The sequence below is a fragment of the Parasteatoda tepidariorum genome, chromosome X1, assembly GCF_043381705.1.
Source record: "Parasteatoda tepidariorum isolate YZ-2023 chromosome X1, CAS_Ptep_4.0, whole genome shotgun sequence".
Taxonomy (NCBI): domain Eukaryota; kingdom Metazoa; phylum Arthropoda; class Arachnida; order Araneae; family Theridiidae; genus Parasteatoda; species Parasteatoda tepidariorum.
The window spans coordinates 80,549,868-80,559,278 of NC_092214.1; the positions used below are offsets into that span (position 1 = coordinate 80,549,868).

The window sequence follows — 9,411 nt, forward strand, 5'->3', positions numbered from 1 at the left end:
TTGGAGAATTTTTAACATAATTAAAAACTTGTAGTTAATGCTAACATCATCATAATTCGGACAAAAAATATATAAGACAGGTTTTAGGCAAAATTTATAAAATAAGTGCAATAAAACATCTCATTTAAGTTAATTTGTGATTCACTGCTCATAAATATCCTCCTTTTTAAATATTAATATCCTGCAAAAAATTCATGATCAAATTACGGTAAAAAATACTGGCATCAGCAATTAGAGTGATTCAGAGATTTTTACAGTAAATATTACTCTATAGAAATTACCGTATGGCAGATTTTTTGTTCAGTAAAAGTTTATGATAAAAATGGATTCTACGATAAAAAGTACTGGCACCCTGAGTGCCGTATTAATTCAGACTTTTTTTACAGCGTACAGTTGACATTAATAGTAATTCATTAATTCTTCCAAAAAAAATTTTATTCTTATCTGTTTCCTAGTTACATTTTCAGTTAAGGGAATAATAACATAACGGTTTGTTAACTTTTTTTTTAATTTATCTGTATATGATTAATTTATTTACTATAAAATATAACTTACGTATCTTAGAAACTGTACTCAACTTCTCACGTGAGTATTTTTAATTAAATACGAAAAGAAATCTAATAAGATTATATTTCCATTCAATTAAAGGGAGACATTGAGACGTTCACATTCTGTAAGTAAATTACAATTTTTACAGCATTTTATGCATTAAATTGACATTAAAAATTATAATCGTTATTGTCACATTTACACTTAATGTAAAGTGACAAATTAATTATCTAATTTATTTAAGCCTTTAATTTTTCTTTAAACGTTATTACTTTTTTCAATTTGGCAATTTTAATTTTTAACTTTCTTGTTGACCTTTCTCATGGTCGTTGCGGTCATCGCACTTCCTGAGGGGAAAGTCAACCAACCCCTCTATTCACGCCTTTCTTTTTCTTCTTTTAATTTTAGGGGGGCTAACTAACCAATCTCTTTCCTTTAAATTTCAAACTCTCCGCCTCTTTAAATTTAATTGGCCGTAATTTTTCTGGTCCTATACCAGTTAAGGAATTTTTAAGTCTTTTAAAATTACATTCTCTTTTTCTCGAGCCTTCGGGCAGGTTAGCTTTTCTCCGCGATGCGGACTTCGGTCCGTATCGAGGGATTTCTTTTTACATTTTTTTTCTTAACCTTTATTTTAAATTAAATCCATAGCTGTAATCAATTTCTGTAAAATTTAAAATCAACATGTTTTTTACCTTTAATTTTCTTTAACATTAAAAGCCCTCTCAAATTTAAATTTTCTTTTCATATTTACTTTAACGGTTAAATTAATCGTTCTTTTATATTTAACTTCATGCCTGACACCTTTGGTTTCTTTAAATTCTCTTGTCACCCATTTCCTTTTAAAAGATATATTTTTCTGTGCCACAAAATGTGTTGCAATCATATTGTTTGTTTGTTACGAAAGGTAGGAATAAATGTTTAGTTGAACAGAAAGTTTTGTGATTGTTTTTTAGCTTTACCTTTATAACTATTAGTTATCACCTTTTTCCTTCTGTATGTGGTGAGTACCTTTTTTATTGTTATGGGCATGCACATATGTGAATTTATTAGTTTCTCTTATTGGAAACATCAGCTTACTGTATTAAATATAGCATGACTTTACCTTATTTATCTTTAATATTTAATTAATTTTAGTTTCGCCCTTTTTCCAAATTCGGTGATACCAAATCATACAATTTGTACAAACCTCACACTTTGTGACCCTTTGAACCTATTGGGTTATTGTTATCACACATTAGCATTGTACTACCACTTTCCTTAACGATCACATTCCCCTTTAATTTAATTTAATCACCTTTTATACATTTCGGCCTTAATTATATTTATCACGACGTTTCAATCATTTAACTGTTTTTTAATCATGACTATATCCAAATTACTAGTACATATACCAAATATTTCAATCTATTAATTATAATTCATAAATAACTTTACTTTATACGCACCAATTCTAAATATTATTTAACTCTCACAGTTATTTTCTTAGTTAAAAAAAAGGTGGAACATTTACTTTTTTAATTGACTCTGTAAAAAGGAACAAGAAACATCTATCTTCATTTTACAAGGAAAAAAAACTGTCGACATTCCTTCTCATGTGAGTAATTTTTATTTCATAGAGAGAAAAATGATCCAAAAAGTGTTATGATGCCCTTTCGTGGGTTGATTTCTCACTATGTTTACATTATCCCACTCTTCTGATTTGGCCACACTCCCATCATAACACATTCATTAATGCAGCACCTGACTCCTCTCTTTTAGCACATCGCTCCTTCCTAACGTAAGTACATCACATATCGACTTTTTGAAATTCAATATAATTTCTGGCCATAATCTTGATAACGTGTGAATATAAATTTATAATTCCATTTATTTATTTATTTTCAATTCGGTCTTATTATCGCACATATATCGCATATCGACTTTTAATTCTGAAATTGAAAAAAAATTTCTAGCGTTATTCGTGATAAAGTGTGAATAAAAATTTATTATTTTTATTTCTTTTTTTTACTGATGCAGTCTAATTACCGCACATATTATCGCATATGGACTTTTAATTCTGAAGTTGAATGTAATTTCTGGCAAAAATCTTGACAACGTGTAAATAAAAAAACTTTTTTTTTATTGTCTCGGTCTTATCATCGCATATTGACTTTAAATTCTGAAATTTTTAATTTCTTTGAATTAATTTTAATTTAAATTTTAAATTCTGGTGGTAATATTGATAACGCGTGATTACAAATTTATTATTTTTATTTTTTTATTGACATGCTCTTATTATCGCCATATAGGTTTAAAGAAACCACCTATTGGTTGTTTAAAGTTTGATATTTAAAGTATTAAAGCAAATCAATTAAATATCTTATAACTGCACATGTGAGATTCATAAAATAATTTTCATCATTTAGCTGATCAAATATCTTGCAGCTAATAATTTTTAATAGTTTTCATTACGCTTTCTCAACTGGTTAATAAAGATTCAAGATGCATTCTACTTTATTTCAGGAAACATTATTAGTTTTATTTATAATTACTTACAATAATGAGCAAAAGTCTTTCTGTCTGTGCCTATCTTACTGTGCGTATACCGCATTTATGTGAAAATGTGTGGATGTGGTTAAAAAAATTATGTGGATGCAAATTATATTTTGTGAAACACTATTTTATTGTTATCCTATGTTGTTACTTTTCTAACAAAAGTTGACTAAGTGCATTTGTAAGCAGTACTCTCCAACTTTTAGCTTTTGATAAGTATATTTCAGAATAAATTTTATTGGAAGAGCAGTATTATTCAAATTAAGAATGTCATTAAAAAAATTCAAATCATATTATTAGATACATATTAAATTAAAAGTTCTTATTGTTTTATGCAACTATATTTCTCATAAAATACTTGCTCAAATTGAAAGTAAATTAAAATATCACATCAATAATTCAAATTCACTGTTATTTTTGACTCAAAATGTTCTGTAAATTTTGTCTAATTGGCAAAACTTTGTTACCCTTTCATATGTTGTTACAAGAGGGAACACGAGAATGTTTTGTAACAAATTAAAAAATAAGATTTTTATAGAAGAAACGCAACTTCTTAATTTTTGCTAATTTTATTCATCGTTTTTTTAATAATATGAGCTATGTTATAAAAGAATATGCTTATTACATATTTTAATTGGCACTTTTAGTATACCTTTTCTATAATAAATGATTAATGAGCTTACATGAACAAACGAAATTACTGCACGGGGCTGGTGTAGACGCATATCGGTGAGGCTAGTGTAAACGGGTCAGTATTATTAGGATTTGCTTATTACATATTTTACTTGTCACTTTTGATCTATCTTTCTATAAGAAGCGAATAATGAGCTTATATGAACAAACGAAATGGCTACATGGGGCTGGTGTAGACCCATATCGGTGAGGCTGGTGTAAACGGGTCAATATTATATTATTAGGGATCCCACGATTCTAAGAAAAATTTAATACCTTATTGATGGCAGAAGTTTCCTTTATGGTACCATTTAAACTTTTAGAGATTTATTAATTCTCTGTTATTTTCTCTAAAATACGATTTACAGTAATAATTTTTTTTAAACGGCAGTTCGCGTGGAAGATGCCTGGTGAGCACCTTGTGTTCAACGTCACGGAGCATTATCCGCACCACACTGCTACAGATATCCGTTCATAGGGTGGGCCACATTCACACATAACACACAGAGAGAAACTTCCGTGCCCTGAGCGGGATTCGTACCCGCAGCCATTGGACTCGCACAGTCAGTCCCGCTAACCGCTCGGCCAGTTTCCGACTGTGAAATAGTTTCTGACAGTTTCCGACTGTCCATAGTGAAATTCGTAATCACTATGATATTTTCTTAAGACGAAATCTCGACTAAGCTCTCTGTGATGGTTTTATTATCAAAACATCCCTTATTAGGATGCTTATTTAGTAAATTAGCTAGATTTTATAAAATACTCAATATATTTTCAATTTTTTTTTTTTTGATATTTTATTCATTAAAATCAATACATTTTTTTATAGAAACAAATTTAATAAAAATTAATGATCCCCTTACTGAACTTACTACTTACTAAAATTGAACTTACTTTAAGGTTTTCTTTTCAATAAAAAAGTTGATAATCAGTAGAATTTTATTATTTTTAAAGCAATTTTATTAAAATGCATCTCAGCTATCAATTAGTAATGCCTCTTTGTAAACATTTAGTACTGACTTGTCACATTACTTCAAAAAACATTTTATGAACTTTCCAAATGCATTAAAATTTTATTACTGAGTATCGTCGAAATAGTTTACTTTTGAAATTGAAGTATGGTCATTTATTAATAACATATTAATATTTACATACTTAAGAATCTGCACTGTAAAAAATGATATCTCAAAATTGAGCAAACATGTGTACCAAAATAAATTATAGTTGAATTTGTAAGCCAAAGTTGAAACAGCACATACTCATTTTTGAGCAAAATGAATGGTCTCAAACGTAATGTGAGAGAAGAAATGAGCGAGAGAGATGTTCCTTGGCTGCTGAAAATCAAGTTTACCAAATCGAAAATCAAATGGAAAGGCACAACATTTGCTGCTCCTTTAAATATTCAAAATAAAAATAAAAAATTTGTTTATGTTATTTATTAAAGACTGTTACTTAAAATCAATGAAGTTTACCAAATCAGAAATTAAATGGTAAAGCACAACATTTGCTGCAACTTAAATTATTTAAAATTGAAATTAAAAATTTCTTTAGATTATTTTTAAAGGCTGTACTTAAATTCAATCAAGTTTACCAAATCAGCAATTAAATGGTAAAACACAACATTTGCGGCACTTTTAATATTCAAAAATAAAAAATTTGATAAGATTATTTATTAAAAGCTGTACTAAAATTAATCGTTTGATTTCCAATCCAAACACGTCCATTTTTAAGAAAATAAAAGAGAGAAAATGTCTCTCTCAATCAAGAATTTAAATGTGTAGAATATTTTCTAAGCTTTTTTTCTTTCAAAGTTTAAAAAAAAGTATTTTGCAAAAAAAAACTTTTTTTGTAGAACTTATGATGTTTTTAAACTACGAGTACTTGGGAAAATCGGCTGTTGATGCAAGCTCACTTTTTCAAACCATAAATAATTTCTACTTTATTTCATAGTTAAAATGAATCTGTTGTTTTTTATAATTAATATTTAAAGAAAGATCTAAAAAATACTTAACTTTAAAAAAAATAATCTTCAAATTTTTGACAGTGAAATTTTCTCTCTATTCGTTGGGAAACGTTATTCATTTTCTACTTTATGTTTAAATGTTTGCCTTTCATACAACAGGGATATTTTATTCTTCTAAATTTCCATTATTAATGACTTATAAAAGCGAATGTATTTTTTCATACTGTGGCACTAAGATATTACAAAAGCCCCATTTAAATGATAATCGATCTCTCATTTTCACGAACCTTTCCAGAAAAACTCTATCTATTCGAATCTCCACGACGATACAAGTTCAAAAAAGACAGAAAGATGATCAAACAAAACGCCTAATTTATATCATTTCTTTTGTCAGCATTGCAAATTTTTTTTTTTACTTCTCTAACATAGTCATGTATCTAGATAAACACCTAAAATTAGAAAGCTGTCAAAAACTTAATTTAGTATTTTGGACTGGACACATTTTTTTGTTGTAATATTTGTATTTTTAAGTGTCAATTTAATAAAAGTGTAAAAATTGTGGAGCCATATGATGTTGAACATTGTGTGATGAATTAACACCAAATCGAGTGTTCATTCACGAATTTAAATCTTAAAATTAAATAAGCTTACATTAAAACACCATAGATGTCATTTCAAAAAATATCACCAGTAGTTTGTTTGCAATCCAGATTGAACTGGCGTCCTCTTCACTAATATTCCTTAACAGAAGCAACGATTCGCCCTAAAAATATGCACTCATATTTTTAGTTGCGTAATAAAGACAGTTAAATTTTAATTTTCAAATCTCTGAGAACTGTATTAAATGATTTTATAATATATAATTTCTATCCACTTCCGTTAAGCCTAGCTTAAAATCCTCTTAATATTCGAGCAATTCGTATGTTTTATTTACAAACTAATTTCATTTTAAGAAATCTATGAATTCCAAATTAATGATTCTTACTTTATATTGTATTGTAAAAATAAATTTAGTGATTCTTTTGTGTCTTCTTATAATTACAAATTTCAGTGTTTCTGAATATCAAAAGCGGTTACTTTATATTTTATAGTGTAAAAGAGCATTAGTGCAGAGAAACATTAGAGTTGCGTATGGCGTTTCACTACACCTCTTTGGCCTAAAGTAGTTGCCACCATTATTGGCATTATTATACTAATTTACATTATTACACAAAAATGTTTTACATAGTTTGAAGTAGATTTTTCATATTTTTACCAGTAAATTTTTTACATTATTACTACTGGAAATGGGCAATATGTGGACATAAAGCTTAAGTGTGCTTCACAATTATATTAAGGCTTCAAACTGAACTCTTGAAATCAAAAAGTAGTGAGGGTGGTGAATCAAAAGTTTTTCCGCCAAAAAATTACTATTAAATTTACACAGATTTTGTAGACTTTACTTTAGAGACACAAATTTGTTCAAAAAAGTATGGAAGCAGGTAATAATTGTAGAATGGTAGAAATAGAAAATTTAGTGGTATTGACTCAAGAAAACTACAATTTTCTTGATATTTGGATTGTTTTTAGAACTGTACTTTAAAATTTTGAAAGATTTCTATATTTGTTTTCAATGTATTCTAGTTTTCTTTACGAAAAAATTTCAATATTAAAACACCTTTTTTAAAAAAATATTGTTAGAAACAGCACTGTTAAAAATTTCTGATAAAATAAGGGTAAAAAGTTCCGACACTCAGAGTGTTAGTATTTTTTACAGTGAAATTATATGAAACAAAGAAATCTGATAAACCGTAACTTTTTAGCAGTAATATTTACTGAATCACTGTTTTTAAATTGACATTACTGTAAAAATGACTTCATAAACTTTTATGGTAAAAAAGGAATTCACGGTCAAATACCAGCACGCTTTGCTGTAACTTTTCCAGGAATTTTTTACAGTCTAAAATGTATTTTCTTTTAATTATGAGAGACGATAAATTATGCAAAAAATCATTTAAAATAAAATACATATACATATTTGGCATAAAGATTTCAAAAACTAACTTATTAAAGAGTAGATTTTTTAAATGTAAATCATTTAAAAAGCTCTAAACAATTGCAGTATATTTGGAAGGAGAAATAAGATTTAAACAGACAGCGATCCTGATGATGTTATTGAGTGAAGCAAGCAACTCGTCAATTGACTAAGATACGTGGAACTGATGCACTTTTTTCTGGAAGGCACTTTTTTCTGATGTTAATCCCATGGAAAAAAAACTCGTGAATTTAAACGATAGAAGTAACACTGAAGAATTCAGTTACAATGAAAAGTTTATCAAAGGAGCAAATTAGTCATTTTCATTAATTGGTGTCATTTGAAAATCAGAAAAAGGAGAAATAAATTTGTTACTTAAAAATAATTTTGAAGAATAACTAAACGATTAAAGTTCTGCTGTGCTATTTAAATGTTTCTTTATGCTATTACTATTTTAAATATCTTAACTTGTTACTATTTGTGGCCTTATACAAGGACTCAATGTTTTTTAGTGAGATACTGACCATTTTCTTTTTCAAATTCGAGATAAAGATGTTTCCTACGTAACTTAATTATTATTGTTAACAATATGCAAAGTTTAATTTTTAGAAGAAAACAATCTATTTTATTTTATATTTTATAACAGTCGTTGAACAGCCGACCCAATTTTTGAGTTTACGACTACTAATGTTCAACTCCGCAGCCTTGTAATTTTGAACCCAATTCAGAAAACAAGGGAACTCCTGGCTCAAGTATTGGGAGAAAGTATTGGGAGCATTTGTGTTACATGGAGAGGAAGACCACGAGAACCTCCCACGGTTAGCCAGACGGCAAAGGGATTCTAACCCATGATCCTTCTACCACTGAGGATATTTCATGTCAGTACTGCGGTCAGTGCAAGCCGGATGCGGACCCGTATCGACCAGCCACCGCTGAGATTCGAACCCGATTCACCACATTGGAAGGCGAACGCTTTATCCCCTGAGTCATATCTGTTACCAGAAAGAATAACAAACATGACATTCTAAAAAAAATGAAGAAGCAAAATAATACTTAATATAAAGATTTCATTTTGATTGAAAAGCTAATAAACTAAATTATCAAGTTAAACAAATAAATAAATTTATATTTTTGTACAAATAACAATAAAACTGAGGTAATAAAAAAGTTCAGTTTCCTCGGCCGTGCACAAAACCATTCGCTACTCACTCTATTGCTCAAATTTCTTTTCTAATAAATAAGATGGATAGGTAGTACAAAGAATATAAATAAGTAACAAAAATAAAATCAAGTTACGAGCAACGATATTTAAAGCAAAAACTTATATTTTTTTAATTGTTTTTGCAACTTCTTTAGAATGTAATTTAGAACATATAAAGCAATTCTAAAATGTAAAACAATAGGATTTATCTTTTCTGAAAAGTTATTCTGAGAAAAACTTTTTAATACTTATGTTTTGAATAACTATATTTCCAGTTCCAACTAATTTCATTAAAATTCTAATTTTAAATAGGGGAAAATTGCTGCACGTTTAACCGCATGTACTACCTGGAATCAGTGTAAATATTTGCGAAACCTAGGGGAGAATATCCACCTTCAACAACAAGTATTATCTTCTGTATCTTCAGGTAAATTTCAGGTTTTCCTGACAGTGATAAAGATTTCATATATATATATA

At 28.3% G+C, this 9,411-nt stretch overlaps 1 protein-coding gene across 2 annotated transcripts in view; it reads left to right on the forward strand.

Annotated features, from left to right (window-relative positions):
• Positions 1–2,194: 2,194 nt before the first annotated feature.
• Positions 2,195–9,411, forward strand: part of LOC107445469 (troponin I-like) — a gene marked incomplete in the record, with an annotated part of 57,264 nt that continues 50,047 nt past the window's right edge. The window contains 2 exon segments of one of the 2 annotated variants that reach the window (XM_071187654.1): positions 2,195–2,329; positions 9,247–9,361. 2 annotated transcript variants of the gene reach the window in all.